We start from the raw sequence: 9,139 nt of genomic DNA on the forward strand, positions 1-9,139 counted from the left end.
ATAAGGTCTTCCACTTCAAATGTGGCCAAAAGACAATCTTAACCAACAATTCTGAAGAAAAAGAAAAGAAGTAAAAGTGGGTCCATTGCTTGAAGAATTATAGCATACCTTAGAAACAAACAACTATTCTGACTTTGAGGCTCAGAATTCCGTACATTTGGGGCCCATGGTTCAGCGATCCAAGCCATTGCTCCAAAAAGGGTCCCATCATGGATAGGGAATGCCCAACAAATCATCCACATTGGAAGATCCTAACCCTTCAATATTCAACTTTTTATCTGATAAATGTCAACCATTGTTTATATTTCCTAACCATCTATTTGCAGGCCACTAATCTAAAGGTCGGGATCTCTGGGGCACTGCTGGATCCACATGGAGCCCATCAGAGCAACTCTCTAGAACACCAAACCATGGTTTATCAGGCCTTCCCACTCAAAGATGACAATCATAAACCCTCATACCTTACAAATATTCAATGTTTGAGGAATTATAAGGTCTGAAATGACAAATAATACAATGACAGGTCCTGCCACATACGTAGAGCAACTCCATTTTTCCTAGATTAGGATTAAACTTATGAGCCATTGATGCAGGCTGAGCCACATCAACTGGACCCAAGACCCATGGGCCAAGCCCCCTATCCATTAGGCCCAAGCCCAAGCCCCACAGTTGGCCCATCAGCAAAGAGGCCCAACCCTCCTAATTCGGTAGCAAAATCCAATCAACCAGCTATGCGAAACCAATCAACCAGCCATGCAATGGAATCCCATTAGATCTTTTTTTATCTATTTAGTCTTCTCTTTTTAGAAGTCTTAGTTGTCAATGACACTATGAAACGTTCTTTGTACATCCAAGAAGTCTATTTAAGGGCCTCACATGAGTATTCTCAAAACACTTCTGAATTCAATGAAATTCTGGATTTATTCTCTACTGTAATTGTGATTAAATTTTGTGTAAGCTCGGCTTGGAGGTGCTTGTGTTGGGCAGATCTTTCCCGATCATTCAGTTGCGTTAGGCTGCACCAAATTGATATTAGAGCAGGTTCTGACGGCTGGGTTGAAGTTCTGGATCAACAAAGTGAGTTGATAATCCATTTTCCCCAATTCAATCCCTTTTTTCCATTGTATCTATTCCTTCTGACCCCTTCTTCTTCTTTTTTCTTTTACAAAGCCCAAACATCCAATTGACAAGGGAAAACCCTACCGAAATTTTCAGCAGCAGACATCTACCTTCCTAAACCTCTTCCCATTCAGCCCATTAACAGTCCAAATCCAGCGCATTAAAAACCCAAAAATCCAGCCCATTAACAGTTCAAACCCAGCCCCTACTTCGGCCCATTAAAAGCCCAGAAATCCAGCCCATTAATACTCCAAATCCAGCACCCATTTCAGCCAATTCAAAGCTCAGAAATCCAGCCCATTAAAGGCCAAAAATCCATCTCATTAACAGTTCAAATCCAGCCCCTATTCCAGTCCATTACAAGCCCAGAAATCCAGCCCATTAACAGTCCAAATCCAGCCCCTATTCCATTGCATTAAAGGCCCAGAAATCCAACCCATTAACAGCCCAAATCGAGCTCCTATTCCAGCCCATTAAAAGAGCAGAAATCCAGTCCATTAACAGTCAAAAACCAGAACCTATTTCAGCCGATTAAAAATCCAGCACATTAAGAAGTCTAAATCCAGCTCCTACTCCAGCCCATTAAAATCCCAGAATTCCAGCCCATAAACAGTCCAAATCCAAACCCTGTTCCAAGCCATTAAAAGCCCAGAATCCTAGCCCCTTAACAGTCCTTTGTTCTAGGACAGAAACCACCCTATTTTCTACCCATTACTCCATCCACTTAACAGCCAATAATCAGCTTAAATATTCTCTCTGTTACCATGCCAACATTGCTCCCCAAATATGATGTCTACACATAGTGGTCACATGATGTAGGCTTACCGATCAATAGCGAAACAATTGTGTCACCGAGCTATTTGCAAGGGTAGACAGTTTGGAATCCATTGTTGACTAGCTACGAGGAGAACATGGAGAGCAACCTAATCCCACTAGAGATTCTAATGGTAATCCAAATTCGCAACCAGGTTTCCAGCCAGAATATTCAATGAATTAGAACAGTACTGGTCCTCGGGAGTCTGGTTCATGACTTCGTGCATTGGTTTTTTACAGAGAGAGCCAATGATGACTCGATAGAAACACCCAAGAAAGACAACATCACGAAGAAAGTACAAGTTGAAGTTTCAGACTTTATGGGTCGCCTTGATGCAATGGTTTTGTCGACGAGATTACAACGCTTGAAAATTGTTTTACATGGTACAACATGGACAATTTTCAACAAGTGGCCTTTGTCAAAGTCAAGCTAAAGGGCCCAACAAGAACATGATGGCGAAGCATTGACAACAACAATCTCATCATGAGGCACCCTATTATCACCAAGTGGGCTACATGAGAGAGAAGCTGGAAAGCAAGTATTTGTCTTCATATTACATGGATATCCTTTTCCCGAAGCTCCTCGCATTCAAATAGGGAACTTTATTGGTGGTGACTACACCTAAAAGTTCTATGCTTACTATCCATTGTAAGCTTACACTTTACAGAGACCGGCCACATAAAAGTTAAATGCTATCGAGCAAGGTTACACTAGGAGATCTAGAATGAGATGGTCATGTATGATTTCAAGTCAGTCAACAATGTTTATCAGAAGGCTCGACAAGTTGAGCAATAGTTGCAACAATAGCAGCTACAACAGCAAACTCTCCGACATTTTGGCTCTCCGGGTAGGGAGACTTCTATGAGGAAAGGTTTGAAATCACATCTTAACCAAACTCTACCGCAAGGCCACTGGCAAGCTCCCTATCCTTTTCAGTTGCACCCATAGATGCAAACTCTACCTATAAGGCAATCACAACCCTTGCAGCGCCCCCAGCTGCAAAATTCATATCAGAGGCAGCCAATGTTGCAGTGACATGACACCAGTGGGCGAGGTCTTCATCCTAATCCTCCCCTTGGACGAGATCAGCCGTATGTTGATTGTTACCATTGTGGACAGAGACGACACTTTTTTAATGTGTTTGCAGGTCGCGGTCAAAGCCGCTGTCGAAGTCAAAGCGGAAGACTAGCATCAAACCACTATTTTTCATATGTGGATAAAGTGTCATTATGTAACATGATCATCAATGGCAGCAATGCGATGAACATTGTCTCACAAAAGTAATTAATAAGCAAAAATTGTCAACTAAAAAGCATCCAAAACCATACAAGGTCGCGTAGGTCGATGACATTGCCTTCCTATTTGTATCTTTTAAAATCGGCGTCTATGAGGACAATATTTGATGTAACATAATTCTAATGAACGTCACCCACATCATTTTCGGTCGACCTTGGCTTTTTGACCAAAAGGAACAAAGCAATGGTGAGACTAACACGCATACTTTCCTATGGCAACGTCGTTGGATCCATCTTCAATAAAATTGTAGATTTATTCTCTACTTTAGTTCTATTTTTTGTGTTAAGCTTAGTTTGGAAGTGCCTACGTTGTTTAATTGAATTCAGAAGTGCCTTGAGAATACTCATCTGAGGCAACAGCTTGGGCTTCCTTGCCAATGGGCCAACTGTGGGGCCTAGCCCATGGGTCTTGGGCCCAGTCAATGTGGCTCGACCTGCATCAGCCATACTATGAAACTTTGGGTGAGAGTGATTGGGCAAAGACTAAGGCATGAGACGACAAATCAGAAAAACAATTTGGTTTAGTGTCAATAAGGTTTACAAGAGAGGAAGCTATTTTCCTACTTAAACAATTGATGTAGAAATATAAGGAGAAGAGGAAGGATCCCCACATGGTTTTTAAGGATTTAAAAGCAACAATTGGGTCCCTAAAGAGTTGATTTGGTGGGTGTTGAGAAAGAACGGAGTTTTAAGAGGATACATTGACATGATTAAGGATATGTATGATGGAGTGGTAATAAATGTAAGGACCAGCAGTGGAGAGACAAGTTCTAATTATTGTAGGCTTACACCAAGGGTCGGCATTGAGCCCATACCTTTTTGCATTGGTTATGGATCAGATAAATTTGCAAGAAGGGATCCCAAGGTGTATGTTGCCTGCAAATGGCATAGTTTTGAATTTTGATTGACAAGACAAGGGAAAACATAAACATAAAGCTAGATTTATGGTGGAGTGCTTCAGAATCTAAAGGATTTAAAAGTAGCCAAACTAAAACATAGGATATAGAGTGCAATTTTAGTAACAATAGGAGTGGAAAAGAGAAATTAATTAAGATTGTAGACCAGAAAGCTTTCCAAAACAACCACTTTTGGTATCTTATCTTGGATCGCTAATTCATAAGAGTGGGGAGATTGAGAAGGATGTTGCCCATAGAATTCAAGCTAGGTGGAAGAATGGAGATGTGCCACAATGTTGTCAAAATCGTTATTGTATCACAAATCGTAGTAGGGATTATATCGTATCGAATCCCAAATTGTATCGTAAATCATAAGATTTTTACAATTTTATTTTTTTAAAAAAAAAATCGAGAAAAAAAAAATGAAAACATAAATAAATCAAAATTTAAAATAAAAAAAAAAAAACTCATGAATCTTCCTTCTGCCATCAATGTTCACCAGTAATACCATGTCATGATAGTGTTAAAGGATATTGTTATTCCTTTTTTTTTTGTCTTCCAAGAAATTTTCCTTAAAAAAACACAGAAGGGACCTTTAACAATTTATGTTCTCATTACCTTTCTTGAATGTAGATAGGGCTGTCAACGGATCAGGCCTGGGGTTGGCCTTGGCCCAGATTTTGAACTGTTTCGGGCCGGGGCTATTCAAAATTCTGATTTTACAGGCCTGAGCCCGGCCCATTGACACCCCTAAATGTAGAATCATGGTGGAAAAGCAGCCTTTGATACCATTTTGATTTCTAAACATCATTCCATAACGCATGATTGTAACCATCCATAAAAACATTACAGGCAATGTTTTAAATATCGTTATCACGTAATGTATCTCACCCTTGGGATACAAATAAATGTCGGTTATCGCATGGGATATATCGGTTGTATCACGTGATGTACGTTGTTGTCGGGAAACATGGGAACATTGGGAAATTAGTCGAATGTTTCAATGAAACTTCAGGGATTGTTGAAAAAGACATCAATACACTTAGAAATTAAAACATTATTTATTTTTTATTTTTTTAAGTGCACATAATAGGGGTTTCCTTTGTATAGGGTCCTAATATATGTGCTTTCCAACTGAACTAATGGAAGTATATTCAAAGTTTATTCATATAATTTATAAACGTAATAAGACATGTATGGAAACACAAGCAATACATTCAAAAGCAAAAGAAGAATCACTAGATCAGGTTACATACATGTTTAATTTTGACTTTGGATACAAAGATTGCAACCGATTTGTGAGAAATTGAGAAATTTTATTTTTTCTTAAATTTCCGCAACTTGACTCATCTCCCCCAATCTCGAAATCGAAGTCCCAAATTAATAATTTTTCTTAAAAACATGAAGAATCATAGATTTGTAACCATTTGACACTGGTTTAACGTGATTTGCAACAAAAACATGGATCTAAAATTGAAAATGCTCACTGGATTGAATAGGTGAGATATATCGGCAATACCTGTGTACTTCGTATCGCACAGGTGGGATACAAGATATATCATGGGATATATCGGATGATATCGTCGATATTTAAAACACTGATTACAGGTAAGTCATACATCAATTTGGTGTTTTGACATATTTAAAGGTAAGAAATCATTTTTAACAAAAAAAAAACTACATGATTTAACATTAAAGAGTATATATTATTTAATATCTTATAAAGAACAAATAAAATATTTTATCTTTTCAAAACAATTCTTAAAGCCACCACCAATTTAAAAACACAAAATGAAAGCCAGGTGAAGCTTAAAATAGAAGAGAACATGTATAATTTGAATCATATATTGTGGGATTCAAATCATAGAATCGTAGGATTCATATAAAAAGGGATTCAAGGTTGGGATTCAAATCATTTTGCTTAAGATTCAACTAAAATCGCATATCGTAAATCATAGGATTTTGACAACAGTAAATCGTAGGATTTTAACAACAGTGCTCTAGAGTTTTATGTGATCATCATGGACCAATTAAAGTGAAGGGGATATTTTATAGGATATGACCAGCCATGTTTTATGAAACAAAATGTTGGGCAGTTAAGGAACAACATGCTCATAGGTTGAGTACAAAGATGAAGAAGGATATAATTAGAAATGAATGCATTCGGGGGAACTTAGGAGTAGCACAAATACCTAATAAGATGAGAGAAAGTAACCATAGATGATTTGGTCATGTGCAACAGTGACCAAGAACTACGCTGGTTAGAAGGGTAAGTTGGTGTAAGTTGAAGTCTCTAAAAGGGAAGGGGGAAGGCCCAAAGGACATGGGTGGAGGTACTAACAAAAGACAATGATCTATGGACTAACTGAAGTTATGGCCCTTCATAGAGTGGAGTGGCAGAACAGGATTCATGTAGTCAACCCCAACTAGTTGGGATAATGCTTAGATGATGATGATGACATTCATTTTTATCAGAAGTGAAACACTGCTCTATTTCTTTTCTAAGTACTATATATGGCCACTGATTGCAGAGTTAGCAAATTTCAATCTTGGAGAATTTTGGAGGATAGCCCAACCATGGCAGGGCCCATCAGATCAACAGTCCATCACAGAACCATGGGACCCACCTTATCATACTTTACAAGAAAAATGCAATCTTCACATCTTAAACGCAATCGAGCAGTTCCAATCAGAAGCAGCACGTCACAGATTTACCCAAGAAACATACAGCTGCAAGAGTCGGTCCCAAAAGGACCGAACGTAACTCCAATGAATCCAACATTCAAAGAACTTCAACCAAAAAAAAAAAAGAAGAATAAAATTGAAATGCAAACAGTGACCAGAGGACATAGATTCGAATCAACAACATGCAGTCATCATACATCCAAATCGGAACCAAATTCCAGCATCAAATAAAATGGGGAGAAAAAAAAAATTATAAAAATGAAATACGGAATTTTGCGTAAGAGAGAGAGGTAGAAATACCTGCAGCATCTTCAATTCTTCTCACAGAGAGAGAGAGAGAGAGAGAGAGAGAGAGAAGGGATTTGGGGAAGAAAATCAGAGCTCTTGATTTCGTTCTATTATCCGGTTTCTTCCGCAGACAGAGAGCGTCGGTTTCTTGGAACCAGAGAAATGGTAGTATCTACACGCGGGAGTATCATGCTAGAATCAGAGCTCCACACACGTGCCAACTATATGTGTGCGAGATCCCGGTCGTTCATCTTCCTGTGATTCCCTAATTTATGTGGCATGGCCAATAACTAAGGCTATTTCAATCATTGATTTTTTTAAAAGCTTATGAAGAGATGGAGGGATTAAATCTTGCACGGTCGACATCCATCGTACAGTTGTGACCCATCCACTAACTAGGTTAACAGATTTATAATCCTGCGAACATAGTAAAAATTATCTTGACTGATGAACGGCTCTGATTTTCATAAAAATGTACCATGTGGCATGGATGGGGAGAGTGGAACGATGGGAATCAGATGGTTACTCTTTCGAGTAGCACGCTCTTGGAATCTTTTATTAGTATTTAATGAAATCGTAGCCGTATATAACATCCGGTACTGGAAACTGAAAGCAATCTCATGGATAAGATTGTCTGATTGGTGTGGTTTTCGGGGAGAAAAAGGTCCCATGGATTGCGTGGTATGCCACGCACCACCGACCTCCTTGGTGTGTTGACGTCACCAAATAATGTGGCCCCAACCAGTATGTATGTTTTATATCCAGACCGTCTGGCCATTTGATGAAATCATTTTAGGGCTTGAGTCAAAAAATGAGACAGATCCAGAGATTAAGTGGACCACACCACAGAAAACAGTGGAGATTAAATGTCTATCATTGAAAACTTCTCAGGGCAACATAAGTTTTGGATCAATCTGATGTGTGACCTGATGAATAGGTTAGATAGCAAATAAACATCATGTTTTACCTTTTGAAAGTTTCAACGGTGGAAATCATTGTCCCTACTTTTTCTGTGGTGTAGTCCACTTGAGCTTTAGATCTGCTTCAATTTTTAGTTCTTTCACTAGGATGGTCTTAAAAAACGAATGGATGGTGTAGATATAACACGTGCATCATGACGTCTACACACCATGCTGGTTGGTGGGGCGTGTTGGACACCACGCAATCCGCTTCCGTTACCTTACCACGTACGTTGTGAGTAAGAAATGGCCGTAACGAAATCTCTATCCAGGATTCGTCGGATTCTCTTGAGGCTACGGTACACGTTTTCGGCAGCTAAAATTGCCATTGACGTACGGGTGCACACGGGTCGGTTCGGTCCGATTTCTAGGGTGAAGCCATAATCGTACCAGGAAAATCAGAATCGAACCTGGTTTGCACCCTAGAACTGAACCGTAAAAACCTGTTTGGCCCCCGATTGGTTATACGGTTACGGGCTTTTTATAATTCAGCTTAATTGCATGTATATTTTTTTATCCAGCCCATCTCCATTCATGTTGTGATCCATTTGGTGAATGCTCTGGATGTTGTATAAGGCGTGCAAAAATATATTTATGGAAACAATCAAAGGGCACATTGTAAACTATAAATCATGGTATAGAGATTATGAGTTTTTTATTTTTTAAATATTTGTTACTTTGGATGATTCGGTTCCAAGATCAGTTCTACAGTCCGGTTTGATTCTACATAACCTCAAATTGAGGATTGAACTGAACTAATCGGTTCTTTTTATTTTCAAAACCGGAACCGGAAGTGATGCACTTCAAAACCAAACCAAACCTTGTAATTCTAGTTTGATTTACCGGTTCCATGTGCGCCCCTATATTGATGTAGGAAGCGGATTGGTTGGTATACCAAATTAGCTAGTGTGTTGACGTCATCAAGCTTTATGGATCCCATCATGAGTTACATGTTATATACAAACTGTCCTTCCATTTGGCGAGAGCTCGTTTTAAAGCTTGAGTTGAAAAATAAAACTGATCTAAAGATTAAGTGGACCATATTGAAAAAAGCAGTCGGATGTTGAATGTATACTATTGAAA

The 9,139-nt window shown here is 39.0% G+C and overlaps 1 protein-coding gene across 2 annotated transcripts in view; it reads right to left on the bottom strand.

Annotated features, from left to right (window-relative positions):
* The window catches only part of LOC131246597 (uncharacterized), a 59,681-nt gene extending 52,405 nt beyond the window's left edge, over positions 1-7,276 (bottom strand). Inside the window, exon 1 of one of the 2 annotated variants that reach the window (XM_058246861.1) lies at positions 7,110-7,276. The gene's annotated coding sequence lies outside the window, so the exon portion shown is untranslated. The remainder of the gene's footprint in view (positions 1-7,109) is intronic. The other variant, XM_058246862.1, reaches the window with a different exon arrangement.
* Between the last annotated feature and the right edge of the window lie 1,863 nt (positions 7,277-9,139).

This window comes from Magnolia sinica, chromosome 5 (assembly GCF_029962835.1).
Source record: "Magnolia sinica isolate HGM2019 chromosome 5, MsV1, whole genome shotgun sequence".
In the NCBI taxonomy this organism is placed as follows: domain Eukaryota; kingdom Viridiplantae; phylum Streptophyta; class Magnoliopsida; order Magnoliales; family Magnoliaceae; genus Magnolia; species Magnolia sinica.